Source organism: Trachemys scripta, chromosome 3, assembly GCF_013100865.1.
Source record: "Trachemys scripta elegans isolate TJP31775 chromosome 3, CAS_Tse_1.0, whole genome shotgun sequence".
Lineage (NCBI taxonomy): Eukaryota > Metazoa > Chordata > Testudines > Emydidae > Trachemys > Trachemys scripta.
In genome coordinates this window covers 197,290,365-197,307,814 of record NC_048300.1, presented here as the reverse complement: position 1 = coordinate 197,307,814, position 17,450 = coordinate 197,290,365, and the positions used below count along the sequence as shown (strand labels likewise).

Below are 17,450 nucleotides of genomic sequence, written 5' to 3'. Positions count from 1 at the left end.
TGGAGAGGGTAGGAGTGGATGATCTCTTTCATAGCCATCTGCTGGCAAGTTTACACTTCCAACTGAGTTCACAGGAATGAATAAAAGGCAGTTCACACCTCTCCCAGAGCTATAGTTTTGTGCTGTCTCCAGACTCTGCAGACATCCTTTGTTAGTTCTACAAAAACAACAAGGAGTCTGGTGGCACCTTAAAGACTAACAGATTTATTTGGGCATAAGCTTTCGTGAGTAAAAACCTCACTTCTTCGGATGCATCCGAAGAAGTGAGGTTTTTACTCACGAAAGCTTATGCCCAAATAAATCTGTTAGTCTTTAAGGTGCCACCAGACTCCTTGTTGTTTTTGTAGAACTAACAAAGGATGTCTGCAGAGTCTGGAGACAGCACAAAACTATAGCTCTGGGAGAGGTGTGAACTGCCTTTTATTCATTCCTGTGAACTCAGTTGGAAGTGTAAACTTGCCAGCAGATGGCTATGAAAGAGATCATCCACTCCTACCCTCTCCAACAATAACCTGTCCAATCTAGGACCAGACTGTGCCCAGATGCTGTGTGGACAAACAAGAGGTGAAAGATGACACACACACACACACACACACACACACACACACACACAGCTGCCAGGCATAATTGCAGCCATGAGCCAAGAGACACCCCAAAGGGGGCAGGGAGCAACACAAGACTTTTAAACTCTTTGGAGCAGGGACTGTCTTCTCTTTGTGCATGTGTATAAAGCCTACACAACAGGGCCCTGATCCCTGAATAAGCCCTCTGGGAACAACTGTAATACAAAGCGACTAACAACAAATGAAATGGCACTGCCCCCACCCCCACCACCCTGCCCCCACCCTCCTCCACCCCTCCCCACCCCCCCCACACACAGAGGCATCAGCCCATGCGGCTGCACCACTGAAGGTGCACTCTCCCACTGTGCATTCCAGGGAGAACTGGAAGGACTTCTGCTCCATGAGGCGGAAACTCTCCCGCACCAATGTGGGCCAGTGCCTATGAGGTAGTACACCAGAGACCGTTAGCTCCTCAGAGCAGGGATCTTTCATTTTATACTCATCTGTCAAGTCCCAGGAGCACTCCGATATAAACACGTTATCAGAAACATTTCAGTGGTCTCTCTCATCCTGCTGTGCATGAACAGTCTGCATGCTGCATGGAGTGCAAACTCACCTCTCTTCGGGCGGCCTGGCTTTATCAACAAGATAAAGTCCGGCTTCAACCTTCTCCCCAGGTTCGGCTGTTCCAAGGATTCCTTTATTGGGACTGCTCAACCCACATCCTAGATCCTCCACCTCCAGCTAGTCACTCTCACTGCCCTGGTATACAAGGGAGTAACAAGTCTCCTCCCTCAGTGAGTCAGCAGAACCTACTTGGCCCTTTCCCAACAGGAGCAACACTTGCTAACTGGATGCGGTTACTGCCGGTCAGTTACAGTAACCCTAACACACAGAGCCTTCTGCATCCGAATCCATGTAACTGTTGTTCATCGCTGGAGAAAAACAACTCATTTTTAAAACTCAGTTGCTCTACATCAGCTATTATTTCAAAAACGAGATACACTAAGAACTATTCCCTGTTCTCATAAGAAATGGTTCATGTAGCCTATGTATGTAATTCACCATTTTAGTCTGGCAACTGTACAAAACCCAGTACAAACTAGTAACCAAAGGAACCACGAGCCCAATCCTTAGCCCCAGTGTTCAGCGGTGCTGTTAATTATAATATAGACACAGTGATTTAAAAGGTAGTTAGCTGAGATTGGCAGTTTAATTAATTAATGGAAAACATGTCCTGGAGTGAGGGGGGACCACTGACATACTAAACAGCGAGAGAAATGATGACGAATATCATTTAAAATCTTTCAGTGTCTCGAGGCTGGCTAAACTTCAGGCCTCAGTCTTTTTCCATAAGGCTGGTGGATCTCTAAGTGCCGCAAAATGCAGCATGCTGAACAGCATCCTAAAAAGCTCTTGCTCTGCACTGTCAAATAGCTGCCATGTTCCACCCCAGAGGTAGCTGCATTTCATTATTGGGTGATGTGATTCTTATCTATCCTGTACTTAACTCACATGGGTGTTTTGAGGATTAAGGGTTTGTTCAGCCAAAAACTCTACTGAAAGTGAAAAGAAAAGGAACAGTCATCCCCTCTGGTCAATTAAGGAGCTGTTTCTCCTATGGGCCCCCCAGCATGCCTGTCACACACTTGATGCTCACATACAGAAGGGCTCCCAGGGTACAGTACACTGGCATACCACTACTGTTTGCAATGACTAGATTTAAACAAGGCTAAACCACTGGGTGGTCCTTTAGCATGTCAGCCACTACAAGCGTGATGCCAGAATGAATGGAGATCAGTGGCACAACAGCTCCATGGAGCATACAGTCTTACCACTCTGCAGGGCATCAGCCACTGCCGAAGTGGCCTGCCTTCCTTGCCTTCTGCTCTCCTTATAGCTGCGGTCAAGTCTGCCAGAAACCAGTTGCATGCTATTTGTCCAATGATCATCTTCTGGTGACTTCTAGTGTCATGACCCAAAAGAGGTCCCCATGATCTGGGCCCCAACAAGGCTTTTTGAAATCTCCCAGAAGTCACTACTGCAGGGTGCTGGGTCTGGAACTGTAGAACAGGTACCCAGAGAGCAGTAAAACCCCAATTAAGTGGATATGAGGCAAAACTCCATCTGAAACAGCATGGGGGTAGTGTGAACATGTTGCACCTTCTGTGCTTACATTGGTTCTGTTCCAGTGTTTCAAGTCTCTAGGGCAAACAGAGCCTAAAGGAAGTCCTGGTCGTCCCTCAGCAGCACCAAGTGGTGGTGAGAAAGGAACCTTCAGAGGAGATTCATTTCCTCCTCCTTGCTCCACTCTCCCAGAAAAATAAAGGCATTGACTCAAGTACAGGAAACATAGCCCAGCATGGCATAAGGCAAAAGTAGTAGTAGGAGGAATTCTCATTTCTTTAGGTGGTTATAGCTCTCCTGTGTGCTGCACATGCAGGGCCAGATTTATACCTTACGCACCCCTAGGCACAGCATCTTCAGTGCCCTCCCTGCCTACAGCTGACCTTCACCTTGCACATAGATTTAGAGAGGTAAGGCGTTCCTAGAACGTCGGTGCCCCTGGGCACGTGCCTACTGTGCTTAATTGGAAATCCGGCCCTGTGCACATGCATGTTACCTCCCATAGGATCTCTTTGTTACAGTTTTTGGATAGTGAGTAGTCGTGGTGTAGGCTGGCCTACGTCAGGGAGTAGTCATCCCTGCCCACATGAGCCTCACGTCTGAATGGCCCTGATCAGTAATACCCGATAAGGATCCCTGCTCAGGGTAATGTTGGTGTTCACTCGATGGACCCAGAGGATGAAGGCCAAGTTCCCCATTTAGGGAAGAAGCAGCCCTAAATGACCCCAACTTCCAAGAAGCCCAAATCAGACCTTAGAGGCGCGTGCTGTACCCACACATAGAACCTATTAACACGGAACAGCACCGTGCACAAGACACCTCGTTTAAGAACTCAGTTACAAGACTGTACTCATTGACATTGCAGAGACCTGTCTAGCACAAAGCACTCAAATTACTATGGAAGAAACAACCTTCCTCTACTCAGATGGTCCACACCGAACTCAATGTGTGGCACTTATTATTCGACAACCTGTAGCACAGGCTTTATCCACATGGAACGGCATCTCTCCATGCTTATGCTTTACTGAGCTCCAATATCATCGGACATTTATCTGTCACTGAGGCCTGTGCTCCAACAGAAGACTCATCACCTGAAGAAAAGGATAGAATCAACCACCAGCTAGCAGCAAAACTCCAGTCAACTCTCCCACATGACATAGTGCTAGTGCTTGGAGATTTCAATCACGTGACTGGCTGCAACTGAACTGGTTATGAAACTATGATAGGTTTACTTGGTTCAGATTCCCCAAAGGACACCACACACTCTGAGGGCGTGTCTGTTATGAGCTATGTTCTGGGTGCCTTAACAACCATCGCTGGACCTGGCTTGCAAACAATGGACGTGCCATTAAGGAAACTGAGCACATCCTCATCAGAAACCACTCTGCAGTGAAACCTCACCAGGTCTTTGGCAGTGCAGAAGCAACCACAACTGCAGACCATAGACTAGTTGTGTCTCAGCTCTAAGTGCATTTTCTGAATCCTTGCAAACCAGACATCCACCTACTGTACAATGTCCAGCATACATCCAAAGATCCTGCTGAAGCTGTGAAATACACACAGGCCATCAAAGAGCACATACATAACCTTGATACCCTCTGAGATGACATGGAGAGCACCGGAAGTGGTATACATAATGCTGTATCACATACAACTGCTGGAACAATCGACTTCAGACAGTCATGCAGGAAACTGTGGCTTTCTGAAGAGGCCTTTGATATATTAGCGAAAAAGGAAGAAACACGTAAGCAGGAAAATGTCCAAGGACGTAAATAGCTAAAAGACATTTTCCAGGCCATGTCAAAGTGTGACTGAGATCTCCATCAACTCCTGACTGATGAAGCAAAGGACAGCCCACAGTACAACAATCTGCATCCTGCCCACAGAGCCATCGTGAGCCTGGCTGGCAGCCATAAGCAGCCTTCTAACATCTCCATCCCAAAATCAGATGGCTCTCCCTGCTCATCGACAGACAAGGTCCTGCACAACTGAAAACACATTATGAAAAAAGTGCTGGAGCCACACACCCGCTGACTACAGTCCAGAGCTATGTGACCTGGCAAATCACATGACTGGAGACCCAGGGACAAACACTGATCCTCTGTCACCCAAGGAAGTATGAAAGGCCATCCGAATGTTATGGAATAGACATGCTTCTGGACCAGATGGCATTGTACATGAGTTGCTCAATGTGCCTTGGAACCAGTGCGCATTAGGCGGCATCAACTGCTCTTAAAAGTGTGGGCATCAGGCCAAGTACCAGCAGAACGGAAAGACAGCATCATTGTGCACCTGTACAAAGAATCTCATACCAAGGGTGTCAACTACAGACCAATCTCCCTGTTATTAGTGCCCGGAAAGGTCTTCACTCATGTTCTGCTTGGTAAGATGCAGCCACTCCTTAACTGACATCATTGTCCACAGCAACCAGGTTTCACTGGTAGGCAGGTGACTATGGATTCTGTCCTTCCCTTCATGCTTCTGGCTGAGCTGCACTAAGAATTTAACCACTCACTTCATGTGGCATCTCTTGACATCAAAGTGGCTTTTGATTCGGTCAACAGGTCAGCACTGTGACTTGCATTGAAAGGAGGCGGCATTGCAGATGGTCTGCTAAATCTACTGAGCAATCTTCATACCGGTACCGGTGTGAGGGTGAGCCCTGGTTCATGGCTTTTGCCGCATTTCTAAACAACCTCGGGTGTGCGGCAGGGATGCATTCTCATCCCAGCACTATTCTCTTAGGCTATCGACTGATGATTATGACTGATCACTCCAGACATAGGAATGAAGATTGATCAAGAAGCGTTCACTGACAATGACTATGACAACTACACTGCCCTGCTTGTGGAGAAAACAGAGAATTTCAGCCCTGCCCTCCAAGACGCTACCTGCACTATGGGGTTGAACATCTCATGGCAAAAGCCCAAGATCCAGAACTTCAGAACTGGGCTCCCAGAACCCCTTGTGCAGGTGGGGTCGAGTATCATGGAGAGCACTGACAAGTTCATCTACCTTGGCTCCAAGCAGAATATAAATTGGTCACCACAAACCAGATATTGCTCAGTGACTAGGTCTCCCTGCCTCCTGCATGCCGTTCATGTCTCATTTATGGATGCAAACGTCATTGTGATGAGACAGAGTTCAATATATATATATATATATATATCAAACTACCTGTATTACCATATGGGTCAGAAACCCAAACCCTCTCACAGGCAGACCAGGAGCAGCTAGAGGCATTCCATGGTCCGTGTCATTGCCAGATCTTGAGCACAAAGAGGTCCGACTTTGTGCGAAATGTCAATCTCACAGATATGTGTGGCCTTCCTTCAAATGCTCATTATATTCAAGATTGGCATTGCACGCTCTATGGCAATCTCGCCAAGATGGACAAATAGACCCCAGCACACCATGCTCTCAAACTCTCCATCAACACGCAAAGGGGTGCATGCTCTGATCCCATCTGGCGCCGCCTGCCAGGCCACCCCAGAGATTTGTGGATTCACAGGATTGCGCCAGATCTGGGAACTTCACTATACAAAGCCCAGTGTGACGCCATCAACCACGGTCACTGTGGCTGGCACAACGGTCCTCAGTAAACTCTGTGTTTGATGATGATGACCAGGGCTGGCTCCAGGCACCAGCCCAGCAAGCTTGTGCTTGGGGCGGCACCTGGAGGGGGGCGGCGCGATGCTCCGACTCCGGCCGCCGGGGAGAGCGGAGCCTCGGCTGGGCGCTCCGTCCTCCCCCCGGCACTCTGGCCACCGGGGAGAGCGGAGCCGTGGCGGGCTTGTCGCCCTCCCCCCGGCGCTCTGGCCGCCACTCCATCCTCCCCCCGGCGCTCTGGCCACGGGGGAGAGCGGAGCCGCGGCGGGCTCTCCGCCTTCCTCCCGGGGCTCTGGCCACCGGGGAGAGCGGAGCCTCGGCCGGGCTCTCCGCCCTCCTCCCGGAGCTCCGGCCGCCAGCGGAGCCGCAGCAGGCTCGCCGCCCTCCCCCCGGCACTCTGGCTGGTTGGGGAGAGCGGCCTGCAGCCGGGCTCGGTGCCCTCCCCTGCCGCGCTGGGGAGGGGCGGGGGGCGACAGGAGGCTTTTTTGCCTGGGGCGGCAAAAAAAGCCAGAGCCGGCCCTGATGATGACTTACAGTGAGATGCCGAAGTATTTATTAGCCCTTGACAATATAAGATGTTTAATGCTTCAAGAGGTAATGAGCAAATGTTCTGGTAGAGTTATAAAATAAAGGCAACATTCAGGGAAGTTTGTGAGATTATCGGCAGCCTCCCCTTCCCCTTGTTCTATATTTAAACTGTCAACTAGATTAAAATCGTCAGCGCAGGAATGAGAATTTTATTGACATGCTTCATAGGTGGTATGGCTCTATAAAATAAACACATACAGAGCACACTGCCGGGTGTTACAGCACAGGCAGAGATTTTTATAGCACTGACCTGGGGGAGTTTGTATCTGAAATCAATCCCTGATAGAAAAGAGATTCCAGAGGATACAGAGAGACAGATTTTACAAATGTCTGTACAAGGTGTGGGCAGAGAGTCAACCCATTTACTATTTTACACTCAAATTGAGGGGAAGAGAAGGGGAGTGTGTGACATACCCAGAATTCTTTCACAGGAACATTCTACATGGGACTTGTGGTATAACAGGTGGAATTAGTCACTCCCCACAACACAGAGGTATTCATCCTGAAAACACCAAAGGCCAGATTCTCTGTTGACCTGCATCTTGTGCAGTCATTTCTGCGTGCCCAGTGAGTGCAAAATGGGTGGAAAATGCTACCATGTGAGAACGAGGCATACTTCATGACTTCACACTGATCTACATGACTGTGCAAGGTCCAGGGCAATGGAAAATTGGGCCCTGAGGAACTTGACTCATGTATGTTTGCAGGACTGGGCCTAATAACCACCTCACTCTGTTTCAACCTATGTCTTTCATATAAAGCAAAATAAAAAAACAGAGATGACCCCCTTTCTGTTGTCAGTGACATAGCAGCCACGTTCTGCTCCTCTGGTTTATCAAGACTGGGCCACCCTTTCCTATCATTTCACTCATCCACATGGAAAACACTGGGAATCCACCAAGATTAAGAGGACAAAGCAGAGGGAATGGATACTTTGCTGGCAAAATCATTTTGATCCACACAACAATTCCGGCATTTAATCACTTTCGGTTATCCAAAAATTCTCAGCCTGCCCGTGAACTAAAAATCCAGGCATACATAGGCTGGACAATGCTTGAAACCAGATCACAGCAATTCACAGATCTAGTCACAGCTAGGACTCCTGACAGATGAGGATATTTTCCAAGGCACAAATGGGAGCTGGGCACCAGGCTCCCACTGGACAACCTTCACCAACTGAATAGCAATGGGAGATGAGTGCCTACATTGCCCCTCTGAAATCTCTTAGTATCTCTATGAGGAAACTATTTATAGAGCACAGCGCAGTCTGTAGTAACGCCTACCTCCCTTTTGCCCACATTCATTTGTTTGTTTCACCCACCTGTTAAGTCTTGATTTTAACCCAGATTGTAAACTCCTTAGGAACTGTCTTTTTAAGACTACATACGTGTGTAATGGGCTTCTGTTCCCTGACTGTGGCCTCTAGGTACTACCATAGTACAAATAATAAACAAAGTCTTAACAGGTTATAAAGGTTTATTTTAATGTTTATTTTTAAAAAACTGATCAAAATGAAAGTAACTTTACAAGTAATTTTTTTTAATCAAAAACAATGTTTGCAAATTCTAATGATTTTGGACCACACAATAAACTTAATTTTATTAATTAAGTCAGCCACAATGAACAGGTCTCAAGAGACAAGGACATTGTCCAGTTAAAAACCCACTTTAAAAACAAAAAGTGTGCCAGCTATGCTGATTATTAAAACAGGAATAATAGTTAAAATCAAACTTACTTTTCACCGTGTGCCCCATTTGCCCACGGACTGCCGTTCACTCAGATCAGACAAAGAACACTGACTAGCCAATGCTATCTTCTGGTCCTCTTGCACTAGCAAAATGCTGCAATGTTTGATTTGCAAACACTGGGGTCAAACCTGCACCCCCAACTCCTCCCCCTGGCAGCACCCCAAACTCCCATTGATTTCAAAAGACAACTGAGGATGCTTGGCAACTCATAGCCATCATGTTACAGGATTAGGCCTCCATTATGATGTACATTGTATTCTAGGGCCTGCTAATTGCCTTTTATAGAACAAATGCATAGATCCCAATTCCGATTCCCCCTTAAACCAATGCAAATCATGAATAACGCCAATAAAATCAATGCATTTAAACTGGAGAGATCAGAATCAGGCTGACAGTTGTACACTGAAGAGATTACAATCTAATTTTAGACTTGACAACCTTTCATGCAGTTTTAATTAATTAATTAAAAATCCCTTAATTAAAAACCTTTAAAGAAGTTTGAATTTACTTTATTTCCAGGAGCCATTTCCACTTGCAATGCTTTTCATACAACGGTCTGTTGTTGGGTTTGGGTTTTTTAACAAAACCTGTATGCTAAACTCCTGTGATTTGTTTGAAAGCAGTACTTCAGGGCCCCAATCTGGGATCGGGGCCCCTTTATGCTAGACATCATACACACTTAATGAGAGAATAGTCCCTGTCCCAACGAGCTTACAACGTAAGAGAATCAGACTGAAGTGATCGCCTCCCTCCAGCTCTAACACCACAGTGAGCCTCACCCACTCACACGAATACCTGTTAGACCTAGGCCTAATATAAGGTTTTGCAAATTACTGAATAAGGGAATTTCACCCCGTGCAGAAGGCCATCATGAGGCATATACAACATTTAAGTGCTATAGGCCATGTGCTGGCCCCCTGCACAAGGGTGACTGTCATCCTGCTCTAAATACAAATCTCAAAGGCTCCATTTCTAGACTATCGCCATATATTGTAACTTAAAACCACATGATATTAATGCCAAAGTCACAGCAAAGCCAGTTTAGGCTACAAAGCCTGTGGTGCTTGGTGTTGCTCAATGCATACAGATGAAGGTCAAGTACCTAATTAACTTCTTCAATTAATAGTATTTCTTTTAACCTTAAACAGCAGAATCAGTAGTTAGCAGACAACTTTTATTGCCCCACAAATCACTTTACAAAAGAAAATGCGCATTTCAGCGAAGACAGGAAGTTTAAGATTCTCTAGATTGAATGTTGCAGGCAACAGACCTAATCATATCATTCTACGCATAACACAGATCACCTAGTTCATATGTGCTCTCTTGTAAGGACCTAATCCTAACAGATGCCCATTATCTAAAATTAACAATAACTTCAACATAGCTGTGGGTGTTCAGCCCTGCTCAGGATCAGGCCCACATACAATACATGCAGAGACTTTGACTACGTAGGAGAAAAATGACTTTTCTTGTAGTTTTGCATCTTTGAAGATAACATCTCAAAGGATTTTTCCTCTTGAGTCTCTTTTTTCTAGTGAGACACCAAGAGAACTGATATGGGTTAAGAATTAAGGAACAACATTTACAAATAATTTATAGCTTCTCTATTTTCTGAACATAGCACTTCATAGTCAATGCACTGCTATAGTACTTTATTTACTGCAAGAGCATCATGTGTGAATTTCAAAATCCCAAGAGCAGTTGCATTCCAACAGAGAGATCCTCTAGATATTTTGTCTACCTGGCTTATTAAACAGAACACATTACACTTGACTGGGATTACCATTGGTGACTAAAGCATACAAATGCAAAACCATGACAAGAAATTGTCAGAGGTTATCCGTGCAGGTCTCTGGCAGGCAGGTGAGTGAATAAGGTCTCATTTAGACTACATTCTAGTGATAGTTTAATTTTTTTTTAAGGGGAGTAAAAAATGGATCAGAGTTCCTAAACTACACAGAGATGATGTAACCGCTCTGAAGTATCTGGTATTGGTCACTGTTGAGAGACAGGATATTGGGCTAGGTGGTTCAGAGGTTTGATCCAGTCTGGTAATTCCCTACATAATGATCCAGAAAGTAGAACCTCACTATTCTCCAACTGCGAGTAATTCCCATTGACACAAGGGATCTGCTTCTTAATGACAGGGAGAAACTGGTTGTGAAGCTTCGTGCTGCTGACCATGAGGCACTTGATTTCAGAACTGCTTCACTGAATATAAGAGTATTTGATTTCAGGAAAGCAAACTGTATGGGACTGTGAAACCTAGGGCCAAATTGTTCCCAAGTGAGGAGTACAGAATTTAGTCCAGGATTTAGAGATCATGATGCAACAGGAGGAGTATTAATCTACAGCCTGAATCATCCCCTCCTGGAGTAAAACCCAAGGTTTTACCCATGATTTCAGGGGAAAGAAATCTGGATGTAGGTCCCATTGCTGAGTTTCTCCCTGACCATTCAATTGTGGGGGAGGAATTATCCCAACCCCCTTAAGGAAGAGAGAGTGGTGGCCATCCACAAACCTGGGAAATCAGTGATCACTGGAGGCCAGGGCAATCTGCCCAGAGATCTCACTAGGCTTCCATGCTAGTGCTGGCTCCTAGAAGCCTTTCCCTGGTCTCAGGACCTCCACTTAGCTGCTGCCACTCCAGGGACATTGGAAGAAGGGACATTCCTCAAAAGAGATTTAAAAATTTTATTAAAGCTAATGTTAAAATTATATAATACACAGGTTGAGAAAAGAGCATGTGTACATCTGGGTATAGCGCTTAGATTATCCACAAATACGAAGTTTATTTTTAAAAGTCATATGGTACATAGAGTACATAATCAGCAATAACCCAAATTTAGGAGAATAAATTTATGAATACAGTTTAGATATTAGCATCCAAGTATTCGGGTACATCACTCATGAAAAGTTGTACAGAGAGTTGGTTGTGGAAAGCAAAATATATCAATGAGTGAAGATTGTCCCTCAGTAATTGAGAATTAGGGTAGGTTGTCCATTTAGAAAATACAATCCACGAGGGAAGTATTTCAGTTACTTTCCCCACTTCGCTTCTCATCATCCCTCCTGGTATTGCCGATGACTGGTGATGTGTTCCATGTAGATGTCCCTTGACCATCTGGTGGCGTCCGACATCCTGAGTTGCTGCATCAGCCAAGTGTAGCGTTGACCAATTTTTCATTCTTTCAACCCTCGCTCGTTACTGGGGTCCCATGTGCCCAAGGCTCCGATGACCAGCGTGTGTCTGAATCTGGTAACTCCTAGCTCTCAAGGTTTCAGCCAGCGGGGTGTATTTCTCCACCTTTCGAGCTCAGGCTGGGGTCCTGTTCTCAAAGGGCACATTGATGTCTACCAGGATGATCTTCTTCCGGTCCTCGTTGGTAATGACGATGTCCGGTCACAGTTGGCTGTCGGTTCCGGGGATGGTGGAGTTTACAGCAACCTTCCCTGCTGGTGGTAGGATGGGTCTGACCAGGTGATCTTGGGTGGCATTGTGTCACAGCTGCCAGAATCTGGAATGGGGCTTGCAGCTACACAGGACGTGGGGTAATGTCTCGTTGGCGTAGCCACATTTCCTTCATCGCTTGTCCCGATTCCTGTGGCGGACGGCTCCGTTCAGTGGAACCGAGTTACACTGGGCCCTGTAGATGAACCTCCAGTAGGCAAATCGGGTGAAGCTGCCCCAGGGGAGGAGGACTGGAGGGGGGAGGGGGAACACAATGCATCTTCTCAGCCCTACTATCCCTTCCCCATAGCCTTCCCATTCTCTGCTCCACTCCCATGAATGGACCTGGACCTACAGTGCCCCCTCTGCGGGGTACAAAAGGTGTGGAGAAGGCTGTGGAAATAGATGACCACCTTTTTTTTTTTTTTTTTAAAGAGGGGAGATCCAGGCTCTAAGAATCCCCTCTGCATACTGGTCTAAAGAATCCTGGTGGGGGAAGGAAAGGCAGAGAACCTTCAGAAGAGACCATAATTAAGACAAAACAGACATTCCTCTGAAAAAGAAAAATGCAAGAGACAAAGCAGTAGCCATGACGGGCATCTGGAGGGACTGCTCAGAGAACTAAAGGCAACAATCCTGGCAAAGGGTAGAAGTAACCAAGCAAGAATATTTAGAATAAGTTGATGCTTGCAGGGGAAGTTACAGACAGATAATTCAAGACTATGAGTTAATGCTGCTGGAGGGATTCAGGAATTTTTATCAGACTATCAGGAGAAAAGACTAATACTGGAAAGAGGAGAGAGATTAAATGAATGGCAATTCTGAGGATTTTAAAAGGCTGCTCCACAGCTCGAACAAAATCATTCTTTAATAAGACAATATAAAGAAATGGATATGACTAAGATCCAATGACGAGATCCCTATTGATACAACAGATCAAGAATACTGGAAAACTGAATACTGTATATGCCAGTGTGTGGTCCAGATGCTAAACTTCCCAGGATCTTACAATCATTTCCAAATATGCTTACCAAACCATTGGCTATTTTTTTTTTTAAAGGCCTGAAGAAGTTGGCAGCTACCAGAGAGACTGGGAAAAAAGGTAAATGTGATACCAGTTTCCCCCTCCTCCCCCACCCAAAAAGAAATGAGAGGTCCTGATAATTAACATCCATCACTGTTATTATTTCTTATTTGTACTGAGGTAGAACCTTGAGGCCCCAATCAAGGATCAGAGCCCCATCATGTTGGGTGCTGTAAACACAATAGCGAAAAGACAGTTCCTGCCCCCAAAAACTTATAATCTAAGTATGTGGTGGTAGATGAGAGGTGACTACAACAAACAGATGAGGGGTAAGATAAATCCATACATTTGACATTAATCTTCAGTGAAATATTTAGAAGAAACTATGCCAGTGACAGGAGCATAATGAAACCATGAGCACCTCCCGGAGTTTTATAAAGATGAAACCATGCTATAAAAATCTTAATCTTTTGGTACGTAATGACAAAATGACTGGATGAAAGAAATGCAGTGGATGAGAAATTTTTCTGTCTTAAAATCTTACTTGAAAAGATAATTTAGATCATTTTGAATATGAACGACATTACACGAACTGAAAAGTAGCTGACAAACCATAAAGGAAGGTAATTGACAAAACGTAATGTAGCAAGTGATCATCATGTTTGAGCAGGAAGTTACACAATACTAGATACTGCAGCAGGTGTATTGGCTGTGATCATCCTAAGCGAGGGGCTAGGGCAGAAAATCCCTCTCAGAGATTCCCAAGGCACAAGGTAGCTCCTCATCACTCCTCAATCAGATGGCCCATAAAGGGACAGGAATTGTTCAGAGTGTAAGAAAGGAGAAATGGGCTTATATTCTGTGCGTAAAAGAAAGTGTAGGCTGACATACTGACAATGAGATCTATCAGGCTGTGGAATACCCTCCAAAGGCAGGAGGATGTGTGCCTCAGAGACAGATTGGACAAGACCAAATAATACACCTTCTCATCTCTAGCTTTTATGATTCTATCAGACAAGATTAAACACATTTTTAATTTGGAAGGGGGGGAGAAGAGAGACTAATTGAAATTAGGGGGCATGTTCTGAGCAGAAGGTGCTGGGAATCAAGTACATATTTTCCACCAAAACTGGACGCTGAACATTTATCCTGCTGTGTCACCTTTCACAGAACAAGCGCTTTGGTTGAGTCACACTGTCTTGAAAGTGTGGCTGTGTTAGGCTCAAACTGCAAAAATCTGACACCCTGCCAAAGAGTAAAGATCACATGGTTTGGCTCTAAGTCAGAAGAGAGTGACATTTCTCCCTCCAGACACACACCATGACCAGAGAGAAACAGGGCTCCCAGGAAAGGATTGGGAGGTTTCCTCCACAGCCACAGACTTGGCATCCCAGCTTGGTGTTCTGCAGTCATTATCTACTTTGGATTCAAATTAACACCAAATAGTGACCGCCTGAGTAACAACCATTAGAATTTGTATTTCTGTGGATTTGAGTTTGTTTGGTATTTTCCCCATTTGTCATTAATAGCTGTAACAACATTGTGTTCTTACAACAGGCCATCACATGACTCATTGAGTTGAACGCAAACATCAAAGATATGAGAATGCTGTGTGACATGGAGACTAACATCAGAAAGCAGTTAGAATGGCAGAAGAATAGAGGAGAAAGATGATCTTGTGCTCAAGGCTCTGGACTGAGTCTCAGCAAATCTGGGTTTATTTCCTGGCTCTATAACAGATTCAGCATGTGAACTTGAGCAAGTCACTTAAAGTCATACATATCCCAACTTCATCAAGCTTCCACTCTAGCACAAAACCGTTACAGTGACCTTAGCAATGTTCAGCAAAACAGCTTTCCAAATTCATGGAATGTGCGACACGTGCTGATCTGTTGACATAATACAAAAGCATAGGAGGTCAGTGGTTTTTCGTTAGAGTCGGAGTTTGACAAAGATGGGGTATGTATTGCTTTTGGCTGTCTGTTGAGGACAGAAATGAAAGACACACAGAATGCTGGAGCAGGTTATCAACAATGCTACAGGCAATGCGAATGTGCGCAAGTCTCTCCCTCAAGTTCTTATTTCCATGCTTTTCAGGTTGTGGATGTATAAGGTGTGTCCTGCTGCTACCTTAACCATCACTAACCATAGGTTTTGTTTGCTAATAATAATAAATGTATCCTCAAAGGCTACTCAGATCAGGTAGAAATTGGACAGAAAGTGACCACAGCAGAGTGGATATTGACTGGCAATCATCATTTAGAAGCAGCAAAGAGTCCTGTGGCACCTTATAGACTAACAGACGTATTGGAGCATGAGCTTTCGTGGGTGAATGCCCACTTCTTTGGATTCACCCACGAAAGTTCATGCTCCAATACGTCTGTTAGTCTATAAGGGGCCACAGGACTCTTTGCTGCTTTTACAGATCCAGATTAACATGGCTACCTCTTTGATACTTGACATCATTTAGAAAGAAATCTTGAGGAGAAAAGCACTCCTCCCAATCTTCAGGCCCAGCACAAGGCTCCAGAATGCAGAATTTCATGTACAAAATGAGTTTGGTCGGTCTCAGTCTAGTTCATATGGGATAAATGTCCACATTGCAAAAAACTTCATAAAAATGGTCACTAATTGGAACCCTTGTGGACAATCTCAGTACAGACCATTAGGGCTAAGGCCTAGTGTTCTAGTACGTCACTGGGAGCTAGGAAGTCTAACAGAGTGCTAATCTCTGTTCTGACACTGGCTTGGGGTGTAAACTTGGGCAGCCTCTCCGTGCCTCAGTTTCCTTGCCTGTAGAGTGCATATAATATTTGCTCCCAGTATTTTTGTGCTGTTTAATTTCAAGATCTTTAATAAACATACACAGAACCTTGCAAATATTATCATCACTGTTACTACAGAATGAACCCTGGAGGCTAAATTCCTCTCTTGTCCCTGACAGGGTCTCCCCCAACTCAGACTGAAGATGCTTCAGCAGGGTAGCTTCTGAAAGCTCACACCACCATTGGCCTTGCTGAACCTGGTCAGTGGATGGAGGCAGACAGTCCAGGGCTGTCAATCTGCCACCTTTCACCAATGCTAGATTCACTCAAACGTTTTATTTTCTTAAAAGCCAACTGTATGTGTTACTGCACCACCACCACCCAACAAGAAACTCAGTTATATTGAGGTAGTGTATAGATGGCCCAATGAAGGATCAGGCCCCGTTGGTTTAAATGCTGTACAAACACAGTGCCCCAAAGAGCTTACAGTCTACACATATGACAAGATAGCAGGTGAAAAACAGAGGGAGGACGCTGACAGCACAATGATCATATCTGGTACAATAATGAATAGTTATAAGAGAAAATAATTCCTAGTCCACCATACTATTAAAACATCTTCACTTGATTTGTGGTTTTCTAGGCCACACTGTAACAGAAATACTATTATTAAAAATCTGTAAACTGAACCTAACACTACCATACCACATACAGGAGGGCAGGGGGTTCCCTTCTGCCATGAGAACCCCTTTGTCTGCATGGACAGCCTGAGAGTTCATAGTTGCTTATGTAGTATTTATAAGTGGTATGACACACGGTCACGATAGCCATGGAATAAACTCCTTTATTTTGGCAACCATGGGATAAATTGACTGGGGCTACTGGGTGCTATCTAAATAATCGACATACCAAATACTATGGACACAGAACAGGGGGATGCACCTGCTGAACTAATGAACACAGAAGTAACTATGGTTCTAAACATTGATCTCCACAGAGCGCTAATGACGTACTACAGCATAGCAGGTGCAGAAGAAAGCAAACAGCAAAAAAGCAAATACAGTAGGGAAAAAAGGTGGTCCCCCTTGAATATTCTTTGCTGTAGATTTACTTGTAATGCATGTTAGGAGGGTTTTCAAGGACAATCCTCTGTGACGATGTTAGAGTTTGTAGATCCTGATCAAAAGTTCAATACTATTTGATTTATGCTATTAAGATGCTGCATTTAAACTACCACTTTGGAAAGAAATTAAGCACCCTATCAATGGAGAGGTGTTTGGGGCAAAAGATTGGGTGACAGTCTTAAAAGGGACACAGTCAAGGTTGGTATGTCTAAAAGAGAAAAAATACCATTTCTCTGACAACAGATCCACCAGCACCAGGGACTTCCCCACCCCCTCCTTCCAGAATCTTTCTCGCTATTTGTTTTGTAACACAAAAGGTTAGTGCCTTCACACAAGGAATTTATGTATTTAAAATTCGGAAAAAAATATCCTTCCTCAAACCAAGACACACATCCCAGCAGAGCGGAGCAGCATCCTGTCTTAGAGCAAAGAGTAAGTCTCTTCGTATTTG

The 17,450-nt window shown here is 44.9% G+C and overlaps 1 protein-coding gene across 12 annotated transcripts in view; it reads right to left on the bottom strand.

The window, feature by feature from the left end:
• Window positions 1-17,450, bottom strand: part of NCOA1 (nuclear receptor coactivator 1) — a 259,299-nt gene that overhangs the window by 112,225 nt on the left and 129,624 nt on the right. Inside the window, exon 1 of one of the 12 annotated variants that reach the window (XM_034766772.1) lies at window positions 1,180-1,297. The exons of the other annotated variants lie outside the window; for them this stretch is intronic. The gene's annotated coding sequence lies outside the window, so the exon portion shown is untranslated. Of the gene's footprint in view, window positions 1-1,179; window positions 1,298-17,450 lie in introns of those variants that run through there. 12 annotated transcript variants of the gene reach the window in all.